The 26,323-nt window shown below is 45.7% G+C and overlaps 2 pseudogenes across 1 annotated transcript; both read left to right on the top strand.

Moving 5' to 3' along the window:
• The first annotated feature begins 1,331 nt into the window (after positions 1-1,331).
• LOC105526793 lies at positions 1,332-8,989 on the top strand (annotated as a pseudogene).
• Positions 8,990-13,792: 4,803 nt separating this feature from the next.
• Positions 13,793-25,884, top strand: LOC105526792 (annotated as a pseudogene). Its single transcript, XR_001004147.1, has 2 exons — positions 13,793-13,969; positions 25,095-25,884. The product of XR_001004147.1 is annotated as a 60S ribosomal protein L3 pseudogene (transcript).
• Positions 25,885-26,323: the final 439 nt, after the last annotated feature.

The following is a 26,323-nucleotide window of genomic DNA, read 5'->3' as shown; positions in this document are numbered from 1 at the left end:
CCAACCTGCGTTAACTGAAACCAGCCAGGTTCCTCCCTGCCTGGCCTCATTACTCATCTCGCCACATCTTTCTTCCTCCCTGAAGGAGTAGCCTGGCCCCAGGTGTGTCTCAGCACCGCAAGACGCTTGGTTCTCGCCCGGCCTTGATGGCTCACTCAGGACAGAAGCATCCACATACCCCTGGGACACGTCACGGGGTGTGTCCAGCACCAGGAAAGGATCTGCGCTTCTTGTGTTTCCTTCCCCTGAGGCAGGGCAGGAGTCAGGCAGGGACTTGCTGGACTGTGAGGAGAAGCAGTGTGTCCTCACCTTTCCACCTTCCTCTGGCAACAGCTTTAGATGCTCAATGATAGCAAGACCGCCTGCCGATCTCATGAGAGGGCAGCTTGGGCAAGGCAAGGAGAAGGGGCTTTGGAGTCTTGGGTTCAAATCCCGGCTCCCCCAGCTGCTGTGCAACCATGGTGTATGACAGCCTCTCTGGGCCTCAGTGTTTGTATCTGCAAATGAGGCTCCGACATAGACCTGATTAGGCTATGGCGAGGATTACACAATCCCTGCTTGAAAGGCACCTGGCTTGTTCTGAGTAAACCCTGCAACCCCCTTTAATTCCTGGTGGGTGGCTTGCTTGTGCCCTCATGAGGTTCAGCACTTGGCAGTGCCCTGTCACCTGTTCATCATTAGCAATGACGAACGCGATGCTTCCTCTGTGACAAAGCCTCATCCGACAGAGCAGGACTGCAGGGCTTCTCCAGGGATCAGCGGGGGACAAGGGCAGTGCTCGCAGTTCCTTTTTGTTTGCTGATGCCACACTAGGCACGTGAAAAGGCTGGGTCAGAGAACCCAGCTTGGCCGCGCTGTCTCGGTTGGTGGCCGTCCTCACCTTCCTCACTCTTCAGATCCCACAGGGAGCCTCCGTGGTGGTGCCTTGGACGGGAAGCAGCCCACCGTACTGTGGCTCACCTCAAGTTCCAGGTGTCACTGCATGGCCTCAAAAGGGCTGTCTCTGAGCAGGTGCTCCCTCACCTCCCCTCTCTCCCAATTTGTACACCATACTCTTCCCTGGCTCCTCGGAACTCCCTCCACTCTTTTTTCTTTAAACTTTTGTTAAAGAATAACATCCATCAATTTTTTCCCTCCAGCAAAGAACAAGCACATGACCAAGGACAAAGAGGACATCTTGACCATGTAAGTAACGATGACCACTCTGTCCCCAGCTCATGGGGACCCTGAGGACTCCAGGTTGCCTCTCTGTATCGGTCCCTGATTCAAGCAGATGGCAGGGGGGTGTGTCTGAAGGAGCTGGGTGCTGATGTCAGGAGCCCAGCGCCCTCATGGAAGCCAAGAACGACACTGAGGGGGCAAGAAGAGATTGTGATGAGCTGAGTGATGGTGTTGTCTCCCAGCACGCACAAGGGCTGGTGCGGCAACTGGTGACCTGAGAGGCAGGGCTAGTTCCAGCAGGGAGGTGTTCATAGAAGGGAGAGATTTTTGGTGAGGAGAGGTAGCACAGTCATCCTCCACCCAGTGTGTCTTGGGAGATGCCTGCGGGGTGGAAGTTGGATGATCAGGCTGTGATTGGGTCAGTCTGATTCAAGGAGAGGGAGGAGAGGTGACGTGGCCAGAAGGAGGGCAGGAGGGCGGACGGCAGAGAATGCAGTCAGCCACCTGGGCCATCCCCCTTACCTCTGCTCACTCATCCTTTCCCACCCCTGGGCTGAGGATGCACCTCGTTCGGTAGTTTTCAGATGGGTAAACTGAGGCAGGAGCCATTCCAGGCCCAGAGGGGAGAGCAAGGAAGCCAACGTTGTAATCCCTGGGTTAGTTATTCATTCACACCCAGGGAAAACGCTCCAGCCCTGTCACTCACTATTTTAAAAGGCTCAAGTGTTCTGATTCCTGGCAGCGGCCATGCGGTAATGCTTCTTTCCTGTTCCCTCCCTGACCCTTTCTTCCCTCATGCTTGGGGGCTTGGCCCTTCTTTTCCCCATGTATTTCCACTAGGGTGCCACACTGCCTGGAATTGCAACCACTCGCTGGGGCCTTGTCAAGTTTATCATCTCTCACCACAGGTGCAGGAAGGAGGAGGGGGCAGGGTTGTCTCGCAAAGCAAGGTCATGGCATCCCACTCTACCGTGGCCGCCCATCCCCATAGCCTCCCCCAAGGTCCGAAAACTGTCCCACATTGCAGTAACTAAGTGCACCAGGCATGGCTGCAGGTGAGGTGTGGTCAGGCAGCCCCTGTGGCCAGCCTACAGGAAGGTCACGGTTTGTGAAGGGATCTGGTGCCTCCCCTGTTCAAATTTCTTTTTCTCCTCCTTATTAGTTGAATCTTAAGAGTTGGCAGTATCATAAAACATGAAACCTTTAATTCTTTTTAAATGGAAAACCAGGCTAGGCGCGGTGGCTCATGCCTGTAATCCCAGCACTTTGGGAGGCCGAGGTGGGCAGATCACCTGAGGTCAGGAGTTCAAGAGCAGCCTGGCCAACATGGTGAAACACTGTCTCCACTAAAATTACAAGAATTAGCTAGGTATGGTGGCACATGCCTGTAATCCCAGTTACTCAGGAGGCTGAGGCAGGAGAATCGCTTAAACCCGGGAGGCTGCAGTGAGATGAGATTGCCCCATTGCACTCCAGCCTGGGTGGCAGGGTGAGACTCCATCTCAAAAAAAAAGGGAAAACCAAGCAGAAGTCATTGTCGGGGGACCTCTCACCCACCATAAGGGGAACACTGCAGAACCAGAGGCCTGAGCCCAAGTCCTGACACCAGCGGGCTGTGAAACTGTGGCCAGCACCTTGTCCTCAGGGCCTTGGTTTCCTCACTTGTAAATTCATGGTTCTCCATGGCATCTCTGCATCATTATGTTGCACAGAGTCTCAGAAGCTTTATTGTAAGAGGATGATATGGGCACGAAGCAAGGCACCCAGGAATGGGGACAGCTACTCTGCTTTCTAAAATGTAAGGGAACTGGAAAATCCAGGAGCGATGTCAAAGTGGGTGAGTATTTTCTTGGGCCACCAAAGGGTCTGGACTGGTGTGGCTTGAGTTCAGTTTTTGTGTTTCAGACAGATTTGAAAACTCACTTCTCCCTATCGAGCACTGGAAGGAATTAGTCACCCTTTCTTTGTGGAAGTGGAGAGAGTCTCTGAGAGCTACTCAACAGGCTCTTTTGAAAGGTTCTCGGGACCAGCATTGTGCTGAGTGTGTGTGTGTGTGTGTGTGTGTGTGGTGTGTGTGCGAGAGAGAGGAAGAGGGAGAGAAAAACAGAATGTGAAGGCATGTGAGAGACAGAGGGAGGAGTGAGAGACACAGAGGGAAACAGACAGAAAGAGATGGAGAGATGGAGGGTGAGGGAGACAGAGAGATATACAGTGAGAGAGATGGAAAGATGGAGAGAAGAATGAAGAGACAGAAGGAGAGAAAGAGAAAGGAGAGGGAGAATGAGTACAGATAGGGTGGAGGGAACAAAAAGATTAAGATAAAGTCACTGACCTTTAGGGTTTACCATCAGGCTAACAAACACAGAAATGTCCCTGGGTAGAATAGGGCCATGACAAGGGAGAATAATGGAGAGGGGGATTAATTCTGGCCAGAAGAACCCCAGAAGACTTCCTGGAGGAGCTGGCATTTGGCTAGTGTTTTCCATTCAGGGTGAGCTGGGTATCTGTGGGTAAGAGCTTCACAGCAGAGGGAAAAGCAGCTGCAGAGATAGGATGCTGGCTGCTCTCTGTCTCTCTAAGCCTTGGGCTCCTGGGCCAGGCCTTCTTTATGCTCATTCCTTCACAAGTGGAGCAAGACCCTCAGTGACCCCTGACTCCCACTCCTCACCACCCAGGCTCAGCTGGGGCTCCCCCTCCTCTCTAGAGGCCACACTGGGGAAGTTGCCCTCAGTCTGCAGGCAGTGATGAGAGGAGTTTCACTTCACTCAGCAAAATCTTTTCTTAGAACCACAGTTGGCTTTTACAAAATTTTCTGGCCTCATGAAAACCAAGCAGCCAGTTTTCAAAAGGCTTTAGATGGCTGGGAAGGAATGTTCAAGGAAGGTTGTTGTATCATGGATGAGACTCTTTCCATGCTTAGGGTTTGAATGTTTGCTCCCTCCCAAACTCTTGAGGAAATTCAAGCCCCAGTGTGGCAGGATGGAGAGGTAGGACCCTTAAGAGGTGACTGGGTTGGCCAGGCGCGGTGGCTCACATCTGGAATCCCAGCACTTTGGAAGGCCGAGGCGGGCGGATCATGAGGTCAGGAGATTGAGACCATCCTGGCTAACACGGTGAAACCCCGTCTCTACTACAAATACAAAAAACTAACTGGGCGAGGTGGCGGGCGCCTGTAGTCCCAGCTACTCGGGAGACTGAGGCAGGAGAACGTCTTGAACCCGAGAGATGGAGCTTGCAGTGAGCTGAGATCTCGCCACCCCACTCTAGCCTGGGTGACAGAGTGAGACTCTGTCTCAAAAAAAAAAAAAAAAAAGAAAGAAAGAAAAAGAGAGGTGATTGGGTCCATTCACAGATTAATGGATTAATGAAGTAAAGCGTTGTCTTGGGAGTGGCTGGCTTTATGACAGGAAGAGAGGCCTGTGCTTGCCCGCTCAGCCCCCTCCCCACAAGATGCGCTGTGCTGTCATGAGACTCTGTAGTGTCCCTACCAGCAGGAAGGCTCTCCTCAAATGCAGCCCCTTGACCCTGGACTTTCCAGCCTCCAGAACTGTCAGAAAGACATTTCGTTTCTTCTAAATTACCCAGCCTCCAGTATTCTGTTATAAACAATAGAAAAAGGACTAGGACACCATCTTTATGTCTTTTTACAGTTGGGATGGGGAGGGAAGACGTGAAGAGGAGGCCAAAGTTGGGGATGTCTGTGAACAAAGTGACATCCTTGAGGGAGTGGGCCCCCTTCACCAGTGGTGTACAATCTGCCACCCACCCATGTTTTATTCATCCGGCTTCCACCGGCTTCCTTTGCCAGCCACAGTGTTATGAGTGCTGAGGGACAGCGTGGGGAGATGAGGATTCCAAGGATGAATAGAGTGAGTTCTCTTCCTTCTAAAGTTGCCAATGAATGATTACTCAATCAATGTGGCAGCCACGAGCTGCAGTGAACAGTGCAAAATAGAAAATTTCTGGGTCTTGGGGAATAGAGGAGACATTTTTTCAGCATGGTTTTGAAGAATAAGTCAGCATTTACCCACAGAGACAAGCAAGAAAGGTGTCCTAAAAAGCAAAGCAGCAACTGCGAGGGCCACCAAGAGGCAAAGACCCCAAGTCCTAGTCTATTGCTGTCACCAAATGTCGTGTTGCCTCTTTGTGCCTCTGCTCAGCAGAGATCATTGTTGATGAAGCATTGTGAGGGCTTTGAGGGCGAGGAGGTGTTCTGCTCTGGAACTCATCATCATTTTACAGAACATGGCATCAGCTTCCAGGGACTGTTGGACACACAGTTTTGGTTTCCCGGGAGCACAGAATCTGGCACATGTTAAAAACCTAATCAGTGCTTATTGTCATGAAAGCAAAGCATTGTAATTCTGTGACTAAAGCATGACAGCTATATTTTGTCAGGTAGAAAAAGAACACAGGTGGTTGCCTTGACTGTGCTTGGAAGGGGGTACGCTAAACCTATTACTATTGTGGATTTATTTGTGAGATTTTATTTTTTTAATGAAAGAAGAGGTGTTTAACACGTCTTAACTGTGATATTTGCAAGTGTTTGTAAGTCTGAAATGTATAGAACTGAACTGAATTTGTAAGAGTTAGGCATCGCTACCATGATTTTAGCAGTTGTTTATTGAGTAGGGGTAAGGGGTTTTGCATACTACATGTTTTCTCTATGTTTGGTTACTTTGATTTTTCCTCTCATCTCTGTCTGAAAGTGGAATACATTTCCCCAAAAGAAGACTGACTGGAAGCAAGCATCTGTAAAAACAACATGGACTTGCCCTTGATAGGAAGAGGAGCTGCTGGCCTGGGCATGGAAGGGAGAGCAGGAAGGCCAGGATCTCAAAGTACAGAGGTGCGGTGCAGGGAAGCAGCAAGGGGTGGACAGAGTGGGTGACCTGGAGAGTGTGAGGAGGATGTTAAAACTGCTAGAGTGAAGAAAACATGAGTGTGTTAGGCCAATCTTGCATTGCTATAAAGGCATACCTGAGACTAGGTCATTTATAAAGAGGAGAGGTTTAATTGGCTCACAGGTTCTGCAGGCTGTACAAGAAGCATGGCACCAGGATCTGCTTGGTTTCTGGCAAAGCCTCAGGAAGTTTTACTCACGGTAGAAGGTGAAGTAGGATCAGGCACATCACATGGCCAGAGCGGAAGCGAGAGAGAGGGAGGGAGCAGGTGCCACGCACTTTTAAACTACCAGCTCTTGAAATAACTCACTCATCGCCAAGGGGATGGCGTTAAGCCGCTCATGAAGGATCCGCCCTCATGATCCAAATACTTCCCACCAGGCCCCACTTCCAACACTGGGGATGACAATTTTACATGAGATCTGACAGGGACACAGACCCAAACCATATCGATGGGCTTGAGGCATGGAACAGATCATTCTTTGCACCCATGCTGTCTTCATTGCTTCCCCCTCTGGAAATGAGACCAAACGTGAAGAATGTGGACCCTTTCAGGCAGGTTGTACCCCAAATGATGGCCTCTGGGGGGAACCATCTGTTACCAGGTGCCCAATGGGATAGTGATAAAGAAGGTGAACCCCAGAGCTCAACTGCCTGGGTGCAAATCCTGCTGTTCCACACACTTGCTCCGAAACCTTGGGTAATTCAGTCAGTCTCTCGTTGCTTTCATTTCCTCATCGCTGGAGGGAGCAGGAAGAACATCTGGCTCATGGGAGGCTGCAAGAGACCAAGTGCATGAAAGGTTTAGAATAGTACCTGGTGGGCTGGGCTCGGTGGCTCGCACCTGTAATCCCAGCACTTTGGGAGGCCGAGGCAGGTGAATTAGCTGAGGTCAGGAGTTCAAGACCAGACTTGCCAACAGGGCGAAACCTCATCACTGCTAAAATTACAAAAATTAGTTGGGTGTGGTGGTGGGCACCTGTAGTCCCAGCTACTCGGAAGGCTGAGGAGGGAGAATTGCTTGAACCCAGGAGCTGGAGGTTGCAGTGAACTGAGATCACGCCATTGCACTCCAGCCTGGGTGATAGAGTGAGACTCTGTCTCAAAAAAAAAGAAAGCACCTGGTGCCTAGCAAGGGCTCCATACCCAGGCATGGATCAATGTGCTTTCTATGACTCCTTAAGCCCATTTCTGCTTAACACATTTTGTGGTCTCAACCTGATTTCTGACTACAAGAGAACCTGGCGTAATTGCTTCCTTTGTTTAAATCAGTTATGGTGCTTTTTTTTTTTTTTTTTTTGAGAAGGAGTCTCACTCTGTTGCCCAGACTAGAATGCAGTGGCACAATCTTGGTTCACTGCAAGTGCTGGCCCCCAGGTTCACGCCATTCTCCTGTCACACACTTTTAAACAACCAGCTCTTGAAAGAACTCACTTGTCACCAAGGGGAATGGCATTAAGCCACTCATGAAGGATCCGCCCTCATGATCCAAATACTTCCCACCAGGTCCCACTCCCGAGTAGCTGGGACTACATGTGCCCGCCACCACACCCAGCTAATTTTTATTTGTTATTTATTTTTTATTTTTTTAGTAGAGACGGGGTTTCACCATGTTAGTCAGGATGGTCTCGATCTCCTGACCTCGTGATCTGCCTGCCTTGGCCTCCCAAAGTGCTGGGATTACAGACGTGAGCCACCGTGCCCAGTTACGGCATTTTTAGTAGCAAGTAATACAAAGTGGCTTCTTCAATACGGATGTTCATGCTTACTTAGCAGGAAATTCAGAGGTAAATGGTCTCTCCAGACGTTTCTATGTCTCCTAATCTTTTTGCCTGATTTTGACCCATTTAGGTGATCGTCAAGCCAGTCTACCAAGGTTAAGCAGAGAATGGAGAGATGCTAAAAGCCAAACTGGCCCATTTATGAGGTGTGGCCACCATGGAGAGAAATGACATTTTTTGAAAATAAAAGCAGAACATGCCTGGGTTCATGTTTCCAAATGAGCGTTGTCCTTTGAGGTCACCTGGGAAGCAGGGCACTTCTTCCAATGCGATGTGTCACTCAGGTGATTTTGAACTCTTCTCCTGGAATCTTCCCTGGAGGTAAATTATAAATCACTTTCACATCTGAATATGATTTTTTCCCTCTTTTAACTTATTCAAGATGTTCTCAGTTGGACAAATATTTTATAAGTCTTCATTATAGGCAAGCAAGGGAGGAAACACCATTTATTCATCAGTGACTGCTTTCCAGGAACTTTGCGTGGTCTATCTGAGTCAGCTCGCAATGACTTTGAGGAGCTGGCATCACCATCTCCAGTTTAAAGATGAACAAATGGGCATCCCCGCGGGTGTACGCCTAATCTCAGCTGGTCCACCTGAGACCCCCTGAACACCCACCCTAGACTCCCGCGCTGCCCCTTATCTGCTCCGACAAGATGAAAGAAATAATCATGAACCAGGGAAAACTCCACAAATTACAGGTACAAGTGCTCATTGGTGGGAAAGGAACTCTCGGCAAAAAGAAGAAAGTGGTTCATGGGACAGCCACAGCAGATGATAAAATCTTCAGCTCTCCTTAAAGAAGTTAGGGTTAAACAGTACCTCTAGTATTGAAGAGGTGAATGTGTTTACAAACCAAGGAACAGTGATCCACTTTCACACACCTAAAGTTCCGGCATCTCTGGCAGCAAACACCTTCAACATTACAGGCCCTGCTGAGACACAGCAGCTGATAGAAATGCCACCCGGCATCTTAAACCAGTTTGGTGCAGACAGTCTCACTAGGTTAAGCAGACTGGCTGAGGCTCTGCACAAATAACCTGTGGACGGAAAAGTGCCACTTGCTACTGGAGAGGATGATATAATGAAGTTCCAGATCTTGTGGAGAATTTCGATGAGGCTTCCAAGAATGAGGCAAACTGAATTGAGCCAATTTCTGAAGAAGATAAACCTTGAAGAAGTTGCTGGGAGCTGCTATCTTATGCTATGAATGCGTTTTAAGAAATTTTTGTTTATGGAGCTGATAAAACCTAGATCTCTAATAATTTTTAAGCCCAAGTCCTTTGGACACTGCAGCTCTTCTCATCTTTTGCTTATACACTATTTCATTCTTTGCAGCTAATTAAGCTGGAAAAAGCCTGGGAATAAAGTTTGAAACAAAGGTTAATAAAGTTCTTTGCCTCGGAAGAAAAAAAAAAAAGGCCAGGTGCAGTAGCTCATGCCTGTAATCCCAGCACTTTGGGAGACCGAGATGGGTGGATCACCTGAAGTCAGGAGTTCAAGACCAGCCTGATCAACATAGTGAAACCCTGTCTCTAATAAAAATACAAAAATTGGCCGGGCGTAGTCTCAGCTACTTGGGAGGCTGAGACAGGATAATAGCTTGAACCTAGGAGGTGGAGGCTGCGGTGAGCCGAGATTGTGCCACTGCATACCATCCTGGGCAATAAGAGCAAAACTCTGCCTCAAAAATAAAATAAAATAAAATAAATCCCTGTCTTCATGGAATATACATTCCAGTGAGTCCAGTGAGAAGATGAACAAATGGAGGACCAACCCAGTCAAGTGACATTCCTAGTGTCATACCAGAACAGAGTCGTGCTTTGGATCCCATGTTCTGTGATTTCCTCTTCACCATGCTTCCTCCACACACGTAGCAGCTCAAGGGTTTCTGATGAGTGGGGTAGGTAAGAAATGGCACAAAATACCACAAATGACACAGAACACAGTGTGTGTCTGAGAATGTATGCACGTTTTAGTAGAAGGACTTTAGAGTTAGGAAAGATTCACTTTAGCTGAGTGTTGGAGAACTTCATGGAGGGATTATCATTGGACCTGCATAGGCTGGAAAGGGGGCCCAGCAGTGGGAGAGGAAGGGTCAGAAGGGCAAGGAGGAGCTTGTCTGAAGCACATGGTGTGCATGGGGACAGGTGTGGGAGAGGGCTGGGACCTTTGGTTGGAGCTGGTTTGTGCAGGCTGAGGACTTTCTATTTGATTTCACAATCATTGCAAAGCCCTTGCAGACTTAAACAAGGAAATACTTTATTCAACAACATTTTAGAGGGATTAATGTGACAGTGGTGTGATGGAAAAGAGATCTTGAAGGTCAAGAGACCATTTTAGGGAGCTATGAAAAGAGCCAGGACGTAGCCTAGTGTTTCTAAGACATTTGGATTTCATGGACAAGCCAAGTTTCCCCTCAAAACTGAAAGAGATTGACCTAGATGTCCCAATATTCTATTTTGCCAAATAAGGGCATAGACAACAACAACAATAAAAGCAACCACCTAGTCCCACTCTTGCTTTGTAAATAAAAGGACCTGTTAGCTTCCCTAAGCAGGAAGGATGTTGTTGCTGTGTAGACAGTATTTCCCAAAAAGGACACCTGGGACTTTATATTAACATATCGTTTCTCCTCCCAACACACACATGCACACACTCGCATACATACATGCTTGTTTTTCTCATTTCATAACAAAAAGGCAAGAACTTGGTTCTGGACATGCCACTGGTCCTTCATCCAGCATCCAGGAAGCACTGCAGTAGACTATGAAGAGGTTCCCCGAACAGCCCGTCTGGAATGCACCTTCCCAGCAGCTGCTGCTGAAGGACCACACCCAGGAATCGATGTTAATACCATGATTCTGCCTGGTATTAAAGCATTAAAGCTGGGCTCCTGGTGAGGCCAGTGCAATCCATTGGCTGGCCAGTGTCCAATGAACCTCTCCTTTCTGAATCTGAGCAAGTGACCAAGGCTGTATTTAGACTGGAGAACAGTTGCACTGGAAGGTCATGAGGGGTTGGGATAATCACTTGGGGAGATAAACAAGCTAGAAAAGCAGGGAAACAGGCCAAATCTGCAGAGAGAAGTCCAGGTAAGAAACCACATGGCCCCCGAGGAGGCAAAACACAAAAAAACAAAAACAAAAACAAACAAAAAAACTGGAAGCATAGCTGCCTCAATACCCAGGTCTAATCTCGTTTCCTGTGAGGCCCCTTGTATTTCCATTGTGTGTCAGTGAGATGTACCTCTGTCTTTCATAACCCCTTAGGTTGATTGGTTATTTCTTTCTTGCAACCAGAGGCTTGACTAGAATTGAATTCAAGACAAGCACAAAGATCATGATGCAAATGAAAGGGACAGAGGGGAGAGAAACAGAAAATAAGTGAGTAAAATTTGGTAAGGGATTAAATAGGGTAAAAAAAAGCATCAAATGTGACTCCAAGGTCTTGACCCAGGGAAAGTAGGTGTGTCAGAAACAGAAAACAGGAAATCCAAGAGGAGTTGCTGGGGAGGGAGGGAGTTGTTGAGTTTGAGGTGCTGGGGGCGGGCAGATGGTTGGTGCAGAGGAGTTATCCAGATCTCAGGCGAGAGTGACTATAGCAGGAGAGTGTGAGACGAGAAGGGAGAGCGTGAGATGAGAAGGCAGAGCAAGTAGAATAAGACCGGCACAGGGACTTGGGTCTGGGCATCGGGTAACTCATCTGGGAGGGGAGGGATCTGGATGCTCCCAAGGAGTGGTGTTGAGATGGTAAAGGTGAACAGAGGCAAGAGAAACCAGAAAAAGGAGCCCGGAGAAGATGAAGGACTGAGGCCCTACTGGTTTCTGAGCCCCCAGCACGTGCTCAGCAGATGCCTGTGGAATGTATCTGAGGGAGAGAGCGTATACTTGATAAAGAGGTCAGATGGCATAAATTGTGGGATGCTAGAACAATTCTCTTACCTAGGGTCACGCCACTACATTTTTGTAATTCTGGTATGAAAATTAGAAATGGATGAGGTATAGGGTTTGAGGAAGGAGGAGCTGGGAAGAGAGAGTTAATGGATAACATCCAAATACACGCCTATAATCCCGGCACTTTAGGAGCCCGAGACAGGAGGATAACTTGAGCCCAGGAGTTCGAGATTAGCCTGGACAACATAGTGAGACCCTGTCTCTACAGAAAATTGAAAACAAATTAATGGGGTGTGGTGGTGTGCACCTGTAGTCCCAGATATTCAGGAAGCTGAAGAAGGAGGATTGCTTGAGCATGGGAGGGTGAAGCTTCAGTGAGCGGTGATCACACCACCTCACTCCAGCCTGGGCAACAGGGTGAGACCCTGTCTCAAAAAAAAAAAAAAAAAAAAAAGGAGAAAAAGGAGAAAAGATCATTGCCCAAAATCCAAAATGAAACTTCCTGAATAATCGATGGATTTCAATCATTTCTATCTATTTTTCAATGGTCTGATGACCTTGTGTTGAAGGACATGCAGGGTTTATTTCAAAAGGAGATTCCTGGGCCCTTGGCTTGATTTCATGAATTAAAGTACTAGTGCTGAGGCCCACAACCCGCCTATTAAACAAGCTCCCTACATCATGCGTGTGCCTACCAATATGTGGGAACTTGTCTCCACTATCCTGAGAAAGCTGACTGTATTCTTTCACATAATTTCCTCTGGAAACACTGAAGAGGGGTTCTTGTGCCCATCTGTTAGAAAGAAAATCAGCCATTTCAAAGCATGCTGCAAATCTGAAGCCTTCCAGGCACCATTGGTGAGGTAAAGAATAGAATCCAGGTGGTATCTCCTCTCCTTATAACTAGGCCAAAGATAGCAACTAGGAAGGTTTTTGCTCCCTCCCAGGAAGACTTACTTCTGGGTCTCACTTCTGCAGTGCTTGCTGGTATCACGGCAGGGAAGAGACCTGCCCCTCTCTTTCCAGCCTCTCAAGGAAGCCTCTCCACAAACCTTCTTTCAGAATCGTAAGAGCAAAGTGATTCCCATTCATAGGACTCGCAGTGTGACATCAGGTTTGTGGGCAGGGATCCATTTCCTCCGATCATGGTGTATGGCCTTCAGGCTGCAAATGTGTGTGCCTGACTGCCTGAGCCCTTTCTTGAGATCAAAGTCATCTGGTTCCACCCACAGACATCACAGTTGCCCTTGCAAGAATATCCTGAGCTAGGCATGGAGGTGCATGCCTATAGTCCCAGCTACTCAGGGGGCTGAGGCAGGAGGATTGCTTGAGCCCAGGAATTCAAGTCCAGCCTGGATACCATAGCGAGACCTCATCTCTAAAAATAATAATAAATAAATAAATAAACAAAAAATAAGAATGCCCTCAGTTTAGGGTTGAGTTTTGACAAAAAGGCATCCACATCTCTCAGGCAATACAAGAGCAATGAAACTGACTTTGATGTCTCTTTTGATGGTGTACACATTGCATCATTAAAGATTGTTTGGGCTGCAACCAGCTGAAGATCCCATGACCCTTGACTTAGAGCACTTGGAAGGGCCCAGGGTGGGTTCTGTGGCTCTGTGATAACCCCAGGGGCCGGGGCTCTTTCTTTCTTGCTGCTCTACCATGTTTGGTGTGTGAGCAACATCCTGCTTTCTAGTCAAAGATGACCACTGTGTTTCCTTGCACACCATGGAAACCCAAGCAGGAGACGAGGGAGTCTTGGCAAAGGGCTTCCTCCCTTTGAACCTCTCTCATCAGGAAGAGGGACCTTCCCTAGAGGCAGGCCCTGATCACATGGTGATTCCAGGGCCTATGACCACAAAAGGGCAGTCACTGCCATACATCAGGGTTCTGTTATTAATGAAAGGGGACTGGCCACTGGTAGGCCATAAAAATGCATCCCACATGGGGAATAGGTATTAATGAGTAAAGAATTCAAAGGACTTCATTTCCTCCCACCAGAGCATTGCACCCAGAAGAGAAGCATGTGTGGCCAGGGAGCAGCATGAAGGTGAAATCAGAACCTGTCCTTGGAGCGCTCCTGGAAGTACGAGCAGGGGTGCAGTCAGGACGGCCTGACTCTCTGACCCTGCGACTGAGCCACAGGGGTCTCTTCTATGAGTCACTGTGCTTCTTCAATCTTGCCATCACTGTGTTGAAAAAGCCTCCCTGGGCCTTTGTGGTAAAGCCCTTGGCAGAGTATCACAGTCTTTCAAATGTACCAGTCCCACAGGGACCAGCCCTGGCTCCTTGGTTCATCATCACACAAAAAAGGCTCCAGAGTGATGAGTGGGGGGAACAGGTATACAACAGGTATACAAGCCAGGAGAGGCTTCAGGGATGGGGCGTGGCTCTGAGAAGCTCCATGTGCAAAACAGGGTTGTGATAGTCTAGGAGCCCAGCTGCAGGGAGGTGGGCAGCCAGGAGGTGGGCTGGGGCCATCAAGGGAGTGACTGACTTCAACAACAGGCTCAAGGTGAAACCTTGAGAGGCAGATTCCAAGGTCCTTGGATTCTTGCCTGTTACAGCAAATGGAGGAGTGAGGCAGAAAAGTCCTCTAGGGCTGTCTTCTACTCTCTCCTCCAACAGATTTTCACTGAGCATTTGCCATGAGCCAGACTCTGTTAGCTGTCAAGGTTTCAAGGGAAGGTAGAAAAGATAGAAGCAAACCAGTGGTAAAGATATCCATTGTCTTTTAGTGACTCTCATACTCTCTCCCTCTCTTTTTCATTCTGTGCATCCCTTTGTCATTATCTAAGGCTCGTTTTGTGCCAAATGCTTTTATACATCATCTCATTCAAATCTCTCTGAGGTTGGAAATGCTATTTTTGTTTTACAGCTGTAAAAACTAAGGCCAGAGAGGGAAAGTGAGTGACCCAGGGCCCCACAGCTAGCGAGATTCAAATCCACGGGGTCTAGCTTATTGACAAAGCTGGCACATTTCTTCCCCTCCTTGTGCCTGCTGAGGTTTTTTGTTTTGTTTTGTTTCCTTTTTTTTTGGCTTTTAACATTTTACAATATTTTGCTATTTTTTCCTAATCAGGCAATATACATAAATATTCAACTAGTTTAAGATTTATGAAAAACAGCATTTTCTTGCCCACCTTCTCCCGATTCTCCCTGCTCCCCAGAGGCAACCGCTTGCAAATGTTAGCCGGTTCAATTCGACATGTGATGGGAGAATGGCAATTTTTATCGATGTGTTGATTTGAGATATTTGGCATCTTCCAGTGATGAAGTTTTGTCTCTCTCTACTGGACACCATCTGCCTCTTCCAGATGTATTCTTCTCACCCTGGGCATTCCACCAAGAGGCTGACCTGTACGAATGCAGTGGACAGGCTGCCTGATCACTGGCTTCGGGGTTGGGTGTGGTTCATGAGAGGCATCGGCAGGAGACTGGATTGGAGGGGGATGCAGGGGCCAGAGCGTTTACTCTCCTAGGTAAGCCCCTTCCTCCTCTTCTGGCAAGCAGTACTCTCCATATAGCTGCTCCCTTAAGTTCTAGAAATTGCTCCCCCTTGCCCTTGAGCTCTCATGCCTAGAGGTGGCACTGACTGCCTGCTACTGTCAGTGCTAGGTACTGCACTCTTTGCTTTTCTAAGCCCTTTTCACACTTTTAAGAATAGTCCATTCATTGCAATTCGATACCACTTACCCTTACACCATCCCCAAACACCATATGCTCCCCTTCCGGTATCCTCTCAATATAATTATGTCATATTTGTTGACATCATTGGTTGGACTGTATTTACATTATTAAACTATATAAATATTGCAGACTACATAGCCAAGTAGAGTTATCAGTCGTGATTACATTTCTTTTTCTAAACTAATTTTTGTTTTTCCTGCATGTAACTGCCTACTTCAGAAAAAGACTTAGTTTTCAATATATTGGTCTTTAATTCTTATCACACACACCATCAGATATGTTAAATGCATTGACGTGTTGTTTTCCTGTTTCAAACGTTGTAAATTCTCTGTATCTTTTTTTTTGGGTGGCGGGCAAGTGTGAAGTAAACCAGCCTCCAGAATAAATAGAACTCAATGTTATGGATTCTGAAATTAAAATCTTAACAAATTAACAAAGTGATGGAAACAGGAAGTTTAGCTCCCAAGGATTCTTTATTGGTCTTAAAGGTTTTACTCCCTTTGGCAAATATTGTGACCATTTTATAGATGATACTTATTCTACTAGACAAATACTATGACCTCTTTCAAAGTGTATTATCATTCCCCTTTTAAATAGCACATTTGAAGTGTGCTGACTTTTAGTTCTAGGGTCTGCCTTCCCCTTACCTGCTGAGTGTCACAGGATCTCTTCTCTCCTTGATTATCTCAAGAAGATAAGTCAACTCTTGGATATACTTGTTCATAAAAGAAAGTCAGTCACTTTTATTTGTTAAAGAATTGACGTATGGGCTGAGCGTGGTGGCTCACGCCTGTAATCCCAGCACTTTGGGAGGCCGAGGCAGGCGGATCACCTGAGGTCTAGAGTTGAAGACCAGCCCGACCAACATGGAGAAACCCTGTCTCTACTAAAAATACAAAATTAGCCAGGTGTGGTCGCACATGCCTGTAATCCCAGCTACTGGGGAGGCCGAGGCAGGAGAATCGCTTGAACCTGGGAGGCGGAGGTTGCAGTGAGCCAAGATTACCCCATGCCCTCCAGCCTGGGCAACAAGAACAAAACTCTGTCTTAAAAAAAAAATTATAATAATAAAAATTGAAGTGTAGTAGACCTCAATCTCTGGCTTCCTGCAATGTAGACCTTATCAACATAAGGTCTCTATTTAAAAATTCTGAAATTGTAGTCTTATTTTTCACAAACTTTTCCTGGAGACCTTCCCTGGAGCCCCCTCTTAGTCAGCTACATGCTGGACCTTTCTTTCAGCATTATCGGCTATTTCCCCTTTCCCTCTCCTGTGCCGAATGTCCTGTTTCCTGGATTTCATACCCTCCTATTTCTTGATTTACTCCTTTGTTTTGCTGGAGCAGATCTTCTAGCAGCTTCGTAAGAAAGCGCACATGGAAGGTAATTTTTCTTGAGTTCCTACATGTCTAAAAATGTATACATCCTACTATTCACTTTAACTATAACTGGACAAGTTTAAAATTTCAGACTATAAATGATCTTCCCTCAAAATTGTGAAACATTGCTCCATTGTCTTCTGGTAGTAGGTGTTGCTGGAGAGAAATCTGAAGTCATTTGATCCCCTTTTTTTTGGTTTGCTATGTGTTCCCTTTAGAATTCTCTTTTTAACCCTGGTATTTTGAAATTTTATGGCGCAGGATTTTGGTGTGTATTTTTAAAAATTTATTATTTTAGTGGTGTTTTTCAATTTGCGATTCTTAGCTTTTAGTTATAGAAACTCAGTTATAGGAACTTTTCTTTATATAGAATTTCCTTCCTTCCAATTTATACATTGCCTCGGGAATTCCTGCTATTCCATTTGAAACTTGTGGATTGAGCTTTTAAGTCTGTTCTTTCATCTGTCTTATTTTTTTTTTCCTCTGGTTTTGTTTTCTGGGAGATTTCTTTGACTTATCTTTCAATTGTTTGTTAGAATTTTAATGATCATATTTCTTGTTTTCTGATTGCTTTACATTAAAAGCATTTTATTCTGGTTCTATATATTCAATATCATCTCTCTCTTTCTAAGGAGAGTGACCTGATTTATTTTTGTTTTAGAAGTTTTCGTCTGTTTCCTGCATTGTCTCTGTTTCTCCTGGGTTCTTATTTTTGTTGTGTCTGTTTTGGTTGCTAAATCTTGAAGTCTTACTTTGCCTGCCTAGAGACCTTAGCTGCTTGGAAGCTCTGTGTTTTCAAGGTTAGGCTTTTAACTGGTGGGTATCAAAGCAGGATAAGTGGCGAGCTGGACATTTTTGTGGGGACTCCCATATTCCAATATCTAAAGGCTTCCTTTTCTATTTTTATTTTTTCTGGGACCATTTAGTCTATCCAGGAAACAAATGTCTGTATCTATACCCTGGTTGGTAAAATGCTAGCCATGAGCAGGGGCAAGGAGAGGTGATGAAGTGGGGATCCCTGTGTGTCTCAGTCTCCACAGTGCAAACTTACCCCTATCACCTGTCCCTTCAATTTTGTTGACCCCTACTTTACACTGTGTCTGATGACCTGAAGTCTAGAGAATTTCAGGTTAATTTCTCCCAGAGTGTAATTGCCAGTCCCTGGCTCGGGTCGGGTAGAAGTGAAGTAGTATGTATGGGCTGGAGGGTAGTTTCTGCGGTCAAAGGAAGAAAAGGGCACATGGAGATCCAACTTGACCATGTTCTGACTTTCACTCTGCTCCACTCAAGCCTTGCACTTGTCTTTTAAGGCATCTAGTGCCTTAGCTTATGCTCTCAGAGTCCTGGAAGAGGACTGGCCTCTTCTCACACCCTCTTCTCCCCATCCCCCTTGCGGGCACCCAAGCTCACAACTTACTCCTAAATCTATACCGTTTCTTTATCTGCTTTCCATGTTCCAAAATAATAATAATAATAATAATAATAACAATAATAATCATAATAATAAACACCTGTTGAAATCTCTCCTTTGCTAAAATCTCTTCATCTGATGTCTTTTAACTCCTTTCCTGCCTCTGGAGGTCAATCTGCTACATTTAGTTAGAAGTCCTAAAGGCCATGCTTTGAACCATTAGGTAATCCTACTTGCTGCAAGACAACTTCTTGTATCTGAGAGTATCTGAGAGTTTTTTCCTCCAGTAGTAATAACAAAGTCATTTTCATCTTTCTGTTTACCACAGCCAGTGGCAAAGACTCTCCTTGGCCAAGGCTTAGTCAGGCTCCTCTGAGCTCTCTTATCGACTAGGCCTTGACCTTGGTCTTAGTCATTGCCGAGCCTGCGCTGCCCAGTCTTGGCAAGAATCCTGCTAAGTCAGTTTAGCAAGAATCCCTCACCCTTGATATATGATCACCCTTAATATGTGAACAAGTTCTTTATGTTCCATGTTTTCTTTTCTCAATGCACTTTCACACTTTCATTTCTAACATCCCTCACTTTTGATGTATATATCCTTGGCCTGCCCTTAGCAAGAATTCTGTTAGGTCAGTTTTGCAAGACTCTCTGTACCCTTGATGTGTCGTCTTCATAATTTTTCATCCAATCATCCCCACCTTGTTCCTTGGCCCCAGCAGTCTTTGTTGTATTTGGAGTTGAGCCCAATCTCTCTCCCTTATTGCACTGTCCCTATTGCAATAGTCCTTTAAAAAAACATTTTTTTTTGGTAGAGACAGGGTCTCCCTGTGTTGCCCAGGCTAGTCTCAAACTCCTGGCCTCCTAGGTGATCCTCCTGCCTTGACCCTCCAAAGTGCTGGGATTGTAGGTTTGAGCCACCCCGTCCTGCAGTAATCTTGGATAAAGTCTTCCCTACCCTTATAACAAGTGTCAGAATAATATTATCACTGGCATTTGGGAAACAGTGATGAAGCAGTGCAAGCAGGGACTGCATGAGAATGGGAAAGCTAGGCTTTGCCTCAGGAGCCCTTTGCTTGACCTCATTAGATAGCTGCACAGGAGGTAATTTTCTAGGGCATGTTTTTTCAAACTGTGAGCTGTAACTATTTACTAAGTCACATCAGCATCTTAAAATGAAATAGAATAGAGTTAGAAAATACCATCCTATATTGCCTGTAATTAGGGGAAGTATTGACTCATAAAACTTTTGTTTCAGCTTATGTGTCTGTGTACCAGGTCAAGGTGTAAAGAGATATATATACACCATGTAAACTGGTAAAATAAAATAAAATGATAAAACAAAAGCGTAGAAGCCACCGGTCTAGGAAGTGGATTTGGACTTTTGGGTTTTTTTTTGTTTGTTTGTTTGTTTGTGTTTTGTTTTATTTGTTTGCTTGTTTTCTGAAGAATAGCTTTACCAGTCAGGCTGATACTATTATCTCTATTTTAGAGGGGATAGATTTGGTTAGGCAAATTCTCACCACTGAGTGCTAATATCTCAATTTCTTAGTCTCTGTTTTACCATAACCTTGCTAACGTCTCCTTTGGTTAAAGCATTTTCTTAACTTTATCTTGCTTAAGAAAGCCAGGACACATAAGATTCGAGCTTCATTTCTAAAGTGAATGAACAGATACATGCTTGTCAGTATTAGACTAACAAACAGATCAAAAGCAATAGGCAAAACAACCCATGCATGTCTGGATGGGGTAAAATGAAGCCTTTGTGAATCATTTACATTTTAAGTGATTAGTTCTTGGGAACCTAAGGAAGGAGTATGGGATTCTTACGTCATGGTGGTTGGTAGGAATTGTGTGAAGCATTCGTGGCAAGACTGAATGCTTTGACTCACAGTATAAGTAAAGCTCATTCTATTAACAGTTCTCCAAAAAAACCAGAAGAATATCATAGACCGCTGGAAGGCTCATATGATGAGCATGTCGGCCCACTTCTGCTCTGCCTTCTATTTAAACTGGTCCACACCCCAGACCCTTCACCATTTTGGCTTTTGTAGGAAGAGAACTCAACCACCAAATACCCTGTAGCCTTGGGAAGGCATACACATGAGAAGCGGGTTCCCCTAGGCTCAGGTGAACCCCACCTTCAAGGTGGCAAACCTTGGGGACCTTCTGGAAATGGAGAGGCAGATAGGGCTTCACGCTTGGTGAAGAGATGAGCATTCACTATTAGCTTGATTCTCTATCAAAGGTCAAAAACGGTTGATCTTGTTACCGAATGAGAGACATCAATTTTCTTGAGACTTAACAATCTTTTGTGCCACTTTTGTGTAATGCCAACTAGTCATTCGGTGAGTTTACTTAGATAAAGACTCAGAGTTTGAAGCAAACTTGTTTCCTCTGCAAGCCAAAAAAAAAAAAAAAAGACATTTTAAGCCTGCACATATAGCCTCAAATACTTTATTTCTATAAATAAATAAATAAACTGAGCAAATACAAAAATACAAATACATGGAACATAAAAATTCCAGTAACAATTGGACCAGGTCACCCCAAGTGTGAATGTCAACATTCTTTTTCAAATTGTTATTTAATTATTTGTTATTCTATATTTTATGCATTTGACAGTCAAAGCTTCCCTCTCAGAGGAGGATGTTCCTTTGCCTTTGTCCAGAGCTGTTCAGGAGAAGCAGAGGAATTGCTCACAGATGAGCTGGGATTGCCTGGGGAGCACATGGAGATAGTGACGCCTGTCATCATCGTCACAGTTAGGGTTGGCTCTCAGGCACGGTGCTGAACACTTTGCCTGGATTCTTTAATTTAATTGACTCAGTGCGAGATAGTTTTGCCACTGAAGAAACTGAGGTAGAGTGAGGTTGAACCACTTGCCTAGTTCAGTGTCAAGACTGAATCTCAGCAGCCTGACCCCAGGGCCTTGACACTTGCCAAGGTTACAGTGTTGTCTGCTCCTGGAAGTTCTCGCTGACCAGTTTGCAAAGTGGGATTGCTTTTTCTTTTATTTATCTATTGATTTATTTATTATTATTATTATTATTATTATTATTATTATTATTTGGTATGGAGTTTCGCTCTTGTTGCTCAGGCTGGAGTGCAATGGCGTGATCTCGGCTCACCGCAACCTCTGCCTCCCAGGTACCAGTGATTCTCCTGCTTCACCCTCCCTAGTAGCTGGGATTACAGGCATGTGCCACCATGCCTGGCTAATTTTGTACTTTCAGTAGAGATGGGATTTCTCCATGTTGGTCAGGCAGTTCTCGAACTCCCGACCTCAGGTGATCTGCCCGCCTCGGCTTCCCAAAGTGTTGGAATTACAGGTGTGAGCCACTGCGCCCAGCCACTTTTTCTTTTCTTTTCTTTCTTTCTTTTTCTCTTTTTTTTTGGACAGAGTCTCACTCTGTCACCCAGGCTGGAGTGCACTGGCACGATCTTGGCTCACTGCTACCTCCACCTCCTGAGTTCAAGCGACTCTCATGCCTAAGCCTCCCGAGTAACTGGGATTACAGGCGTGCATCATCACTCCTGGCTAATTTTCATATTTTTAGTAGAGACAGGGTTTCATCATGTTGGCCAGGCTGGTCTCAAACTCCAGACCTCAAGTGAGCCACCCTCCTCAGACTCCCAAAGTGCTGGGATTACAAGCGTGAGCCACTGTGCTCGGCCAAAAAGTAGGATTTCTTGATATCAAAGGTACAAACAAGAGAAGATGCAAAGACTCTTTTTTTATTATTATTATTCAATGTTCGCAGTAAGCAGATAAGTTAAAGGCGGAAAGAGAAGAAAAAAAGATTTAGATAAAGCAGTAATTATTTAAATCTCAAGTTTAGAAAGCTACCACATAGTACATGAGTTTTTTTTTATTTCTTTAGATCTTTAAATGACTTGCAGTTTCTTTTTTTTTTTTTTTTTTTTTTTTTTGAGACGGAGTCTCGCTCTGTAGCCCGGGCTGGAGTGCAGTGGCCGGATCTCAGCTCACTGCAAGCTCCGCCTCCCAGGTTTACGCCATTCTCCTGCCTCAGCCTCCCGAGTAACAGGGACTACAGGCGCCCGCCACATCGCCCGGCTAGTTTTTTTGTATTTTTTTAGTAGAGACGGGGTTTCACCGTGTTAGCCAGGATGGTCTCGATCTCCTGACCTCGTGATCTGCCTGTCTCGGCCTCCCAAAGTGCTGGGATTACAGGCTTGAGCCACCGCGCCCGGCCGATTTTATTTTTAAAGTCAGAATTGGTTTCCTGCCCTTCAAGTGCTCCACTGCTGATACCGATAGTGAGGTTGTATAATTGGCAATAAATTTCTTACATGAAGAGCTTCTGGCCAGGTCCTTTTGAATGCTTAGAATGTTTTGCTTAGTTGGGCTTTTCTGTCCCTGTAAAGTTAATCTCCCACAAATTTGTGTCCACTTCTGCAGGAGGGAATTGGAAGGCTGAGGAGAAATTTGTTGGTGATGAAGTAGCACAAGACAAGGCACAAAAGATGAGGTGGGGGAGTCCAGGAGGCTGGGAGGCAGGCATAGGGTAAAACTGTTGAAAAGAGCCACTATAGTTCTTTATTTTAAAAAAAAGCATCTGAAGAATTTGCCAATTCAGCATTTATCTAGCATTTGCTTCTCTGGGGCAGTGATTCCAAATTCCCAGCCTGTCAGGAGCTGGAGCACCCTTTGCAACTGTTTGCTTGATAATAGGATTCTCTTTTCTCCCTCTTCTTAGAAATAATGCATCCTTTAAAATAAAACCAAAGTGAATTTAAAGTTTCATCGTTTTGAAACACGTATTTTAAAAATACAAGGTTTGAAAAAAACTCCCCCTGAAATAATTCTAGTCCTTTCTAGGGAGTCGTGAAACTAGCTTGTGGAGAGTAGCCTGCTTCAGGCTTTCATAATGACCTGGTGACTCAGCACTGGCAGACTTCCCAGGAGTCAGTTCCCACCGTGGGGAATAATTTTCCATTCCTGGGGGAGTCCCTCAGGAGACACCTCCTCTGCTTCTTCAAGTCAGAGAAGTGTTCTGCCCTGCCCTCCCCCAGCCTCCTGCCAGGTTCCTGCTGCCAGCCTCATGCTGTGCTGTGTATTATAGAATTTCTAGACTTACTGCCCCTGCTTAATTGTTAACTCTTTGCCAGAGAGTTTGTGCTTGCCCCTTATGTGTATTGGAGTAAACTTTAATTTCTCTTTTGGAGGCTAGGGCTCTTGATTGTCATAAGTCTAATCAGAATGCCACAAAATCAGGCTGAGCACAATGGCTCACGCCTGTAATCCCAATACTTTGGGAGGCCAAGGCAGGCGGATCATCTGAGGTCAGGAGTTCAAGACCAGCCTGGCCAATATGGCGAGACCTTGTCTCTACTAAAAATACACAAATTAGCCGGGCATGGTGGTGTGCACCTGTAGTCCCAGCTACTCTGGAGGCTGAGGCAGGAGAATCGCTGGAACCCGGGAGGCCGAGGTTGCAGTGAGCCAAGACTGAGCCACTGCACTCCAGCCTGGGCAATAGAGAACAATGTTTTCAATGTTGGGATGTCTTTTAAAAGACATGTGTTTCGAGATAAACTGAAGTGGTTTAAATATATGAGTCAATAACAAATCTTCACATTCTGTACATGTATCCCAGAACTTAAAGTATAATAAATAAATAAATAAATAAATAAGTCTATGGGAAATACTTTTTGATGCAGGCATTCACCAGATTCTTCATAGAGACAGACATAATGTCCTAAAATCTGAAAGAAAACCGTTTCCCTAAGACAACACATAGGTTGAACTGGCCCGCAAAGTGACCACTTGTGTCTTTCAAAGAAACTTCTTTCTGAACAGTGGAGCAAGTACTGCTTTGAAAGAACCAATGATTTGGAACTGAGAGTTCTGGATGAATGCCTATTGTTGGGTGTGGTGAATAAACAAGCCCTGTACAAAGAGGTCCAGGTGCCCTGAGCGGGCATAGCGTCTTTCTTGTCGCATGTAAATCTGCTGTCCAAATACCCTATCTGGGGTGCGGCTGTACACATCCTACTGATTTGTTAGCTCTCTTAGCTAAGGTCAGAGATTAAGTTCAGAACAAAATTTAGATACCTGGACTCATTGAAATGCATTTCTTTTTTTTGCTAATGTCGCAGGCCTGTGCAGAAGACCTTCTTTGGTCATTGCTTCAGGCCAGCATTTCCTTAAAGGGCTCACGACTCTGGAAAAGTTGAATATCAATAGGGAAAGGCCTCAGCAAAGCTTTCAGAATTGTCTTCCCTGTTTCCAGCTTTCTATTCCTTGTTCTCTGTGTCTTCCCTCAACCCTCCTTTCTCTTCTTCCCAGTCATCCATTAGGCATTTTACAATTGATAGGCTGTTCATGTAACGATTGCTATCCTAAAGGATCATCCATGGGGCCAAGCCATTGGGTGGACGGTTGAGGCACAGGGGACCCACATGTGCCAATCTCTCCAGAGTTGTTTGCTAATTGCATGGGATAAAAGCACCTTCATGATGGAGAGATCTGGTGGTCAACACTTGGCTGAAATGGTCAAACTTGATAGCACCCACTGTGACGCTACCCAACTCTGTGGGCCTCCTGATGGGCTGCAGCATAAAGCACACAGTCTCACTCAGGGTGTGCTCTTGGCCAAACATTCATTCTGAATCTCATCAAGCCTCTAGACCCATCCTTCAAGTTACTGGAGATACGGGGGCAGGCTAAGGACAAGCTACACAGTAGGATGAGGAAGCAACCCGATATATCAAGAATAGGGGAAATTTTACAAGAAGACTGTCCTGGACTCAGGAAGAAAATCAACATCATGATTAAAAAGTGTGTGTGTCGGGGGAGTGGTTGGGGGGACCGTTCTAGAGGAAAAGATTAAAGGAGTCTAAAGAGACATAAGTATCCCTCTACCGGTGGGATTTTGTCTCACAGAAAGTTCTCCGCTCCCAGACATGGGTCCCTCGGCTTCCTGCCTTGGAAGCGCAGCAGCAGGCATGGTGGGAAGGTGAAGAGCTTCCTTAAGGATGTCCTGTCCAAGTCAGTCCACCTCACAGCCTTCCTGGGATACAAGGCTGGGATGATCCAGATCGTGCGGGAAGCCGACAAGCCAGGATCCAAGGTGAACAAGAAGGAGGTGGTGGAGGCTGTGACCACTGTGGAAACACCACCCATGGTGGTTGTGGGCATTGTGGGCTACGTGGAAACCCCTTGTGGCACACACTGGGCAGAAAGGCTACCATCACTGCACTGAGATCAGCAAGAACATCTATAAGATTGGCCAGGGCTACCTTATCAAGACGGCAAGCTGATCAAGAACAATGCCTCCACTGACTATGACCTGTCTGACAAGAGCATCAACCCTCCAGGTGTCTTTGTCCACTATGGTGAAGTGACCAATGACTTTGTCATGCTGAAAAGCTGTGTGGTGGGAACCAAGAAGCGGGTGCTCACCCTCTGCAAGTCCTTGCTGGTGGAGACAAAGCAGCGAGTTCTGGAGAAGACTGACCTTAAGTTCATTGACACCACCTCCAAGTTTGGCCATGGCCGCTTCCAGACCATGGAGGAGAAGAAAGCATTCATAGGACCACTCAAGAAAGACCAAATTGCAAAGAAAGAAGGAGCTTAATGCCAGGAACAGATTTTGCAGCTGGTGGGGTCTCAATAAAAGTTACTTTCCACTGGAAAAAAAAAGAGACATAAGAATCAATGAAGAATATTTACCTCAGATCCTTGGTCAAAACAATAGCCACCAATAAGGTGGTAAGGAACAGGAAAAAAAAAAGCCATCTAAGAGAGACATTTAGGGAACAGTTGAGGAAATTGGAATACGCACTAGATATTAGGTAACAGTAAGGAATTACTGTAGGAAATTTCTGAGTTGCGATCATTGCATTGCGGCTTTTTAGAAGAATATCTTTTTTTTTTTTTTTAATTTTTGTATTTTTAGTAGAGACAGGGATTCATCATGTTGGCTGGTCTGGTCTTGAGCTCCTGACCTCAAGTAATCCACTAGCCTCAGCCTCCCATATGTCTTTTAGGATTACAGAATTCACATTCAGTTCCAAGGATGAAGTAACAAACACTAAACTGGCAAGTCCAATGTATAAGAAACAGAACTCA

The sequence above is a fragment of the Colobus angolensis genome, unplaced genomic scaffold (genome assembly GCF_000951035.1).
Source record: "Colobus angolensis palliatus isolate OR3802 unplaced genomic scaffold, Cang.pa_1.0 Scaffold6, whole genome shotgun sequence".
In the NCBI taxonomy this organism is placed as follows: domain Eukaryota; kingdom Metazoa; phylum Chordata; class Mammalia; order Primates; family Cercopithecidae; genus Colobus; species Colobus angolensis.
The sequence above is the reverse complement of the archived record's forward strand: the minus strand, read 5'-3'. Positions and strand labels throughout refer to the sequence as shown.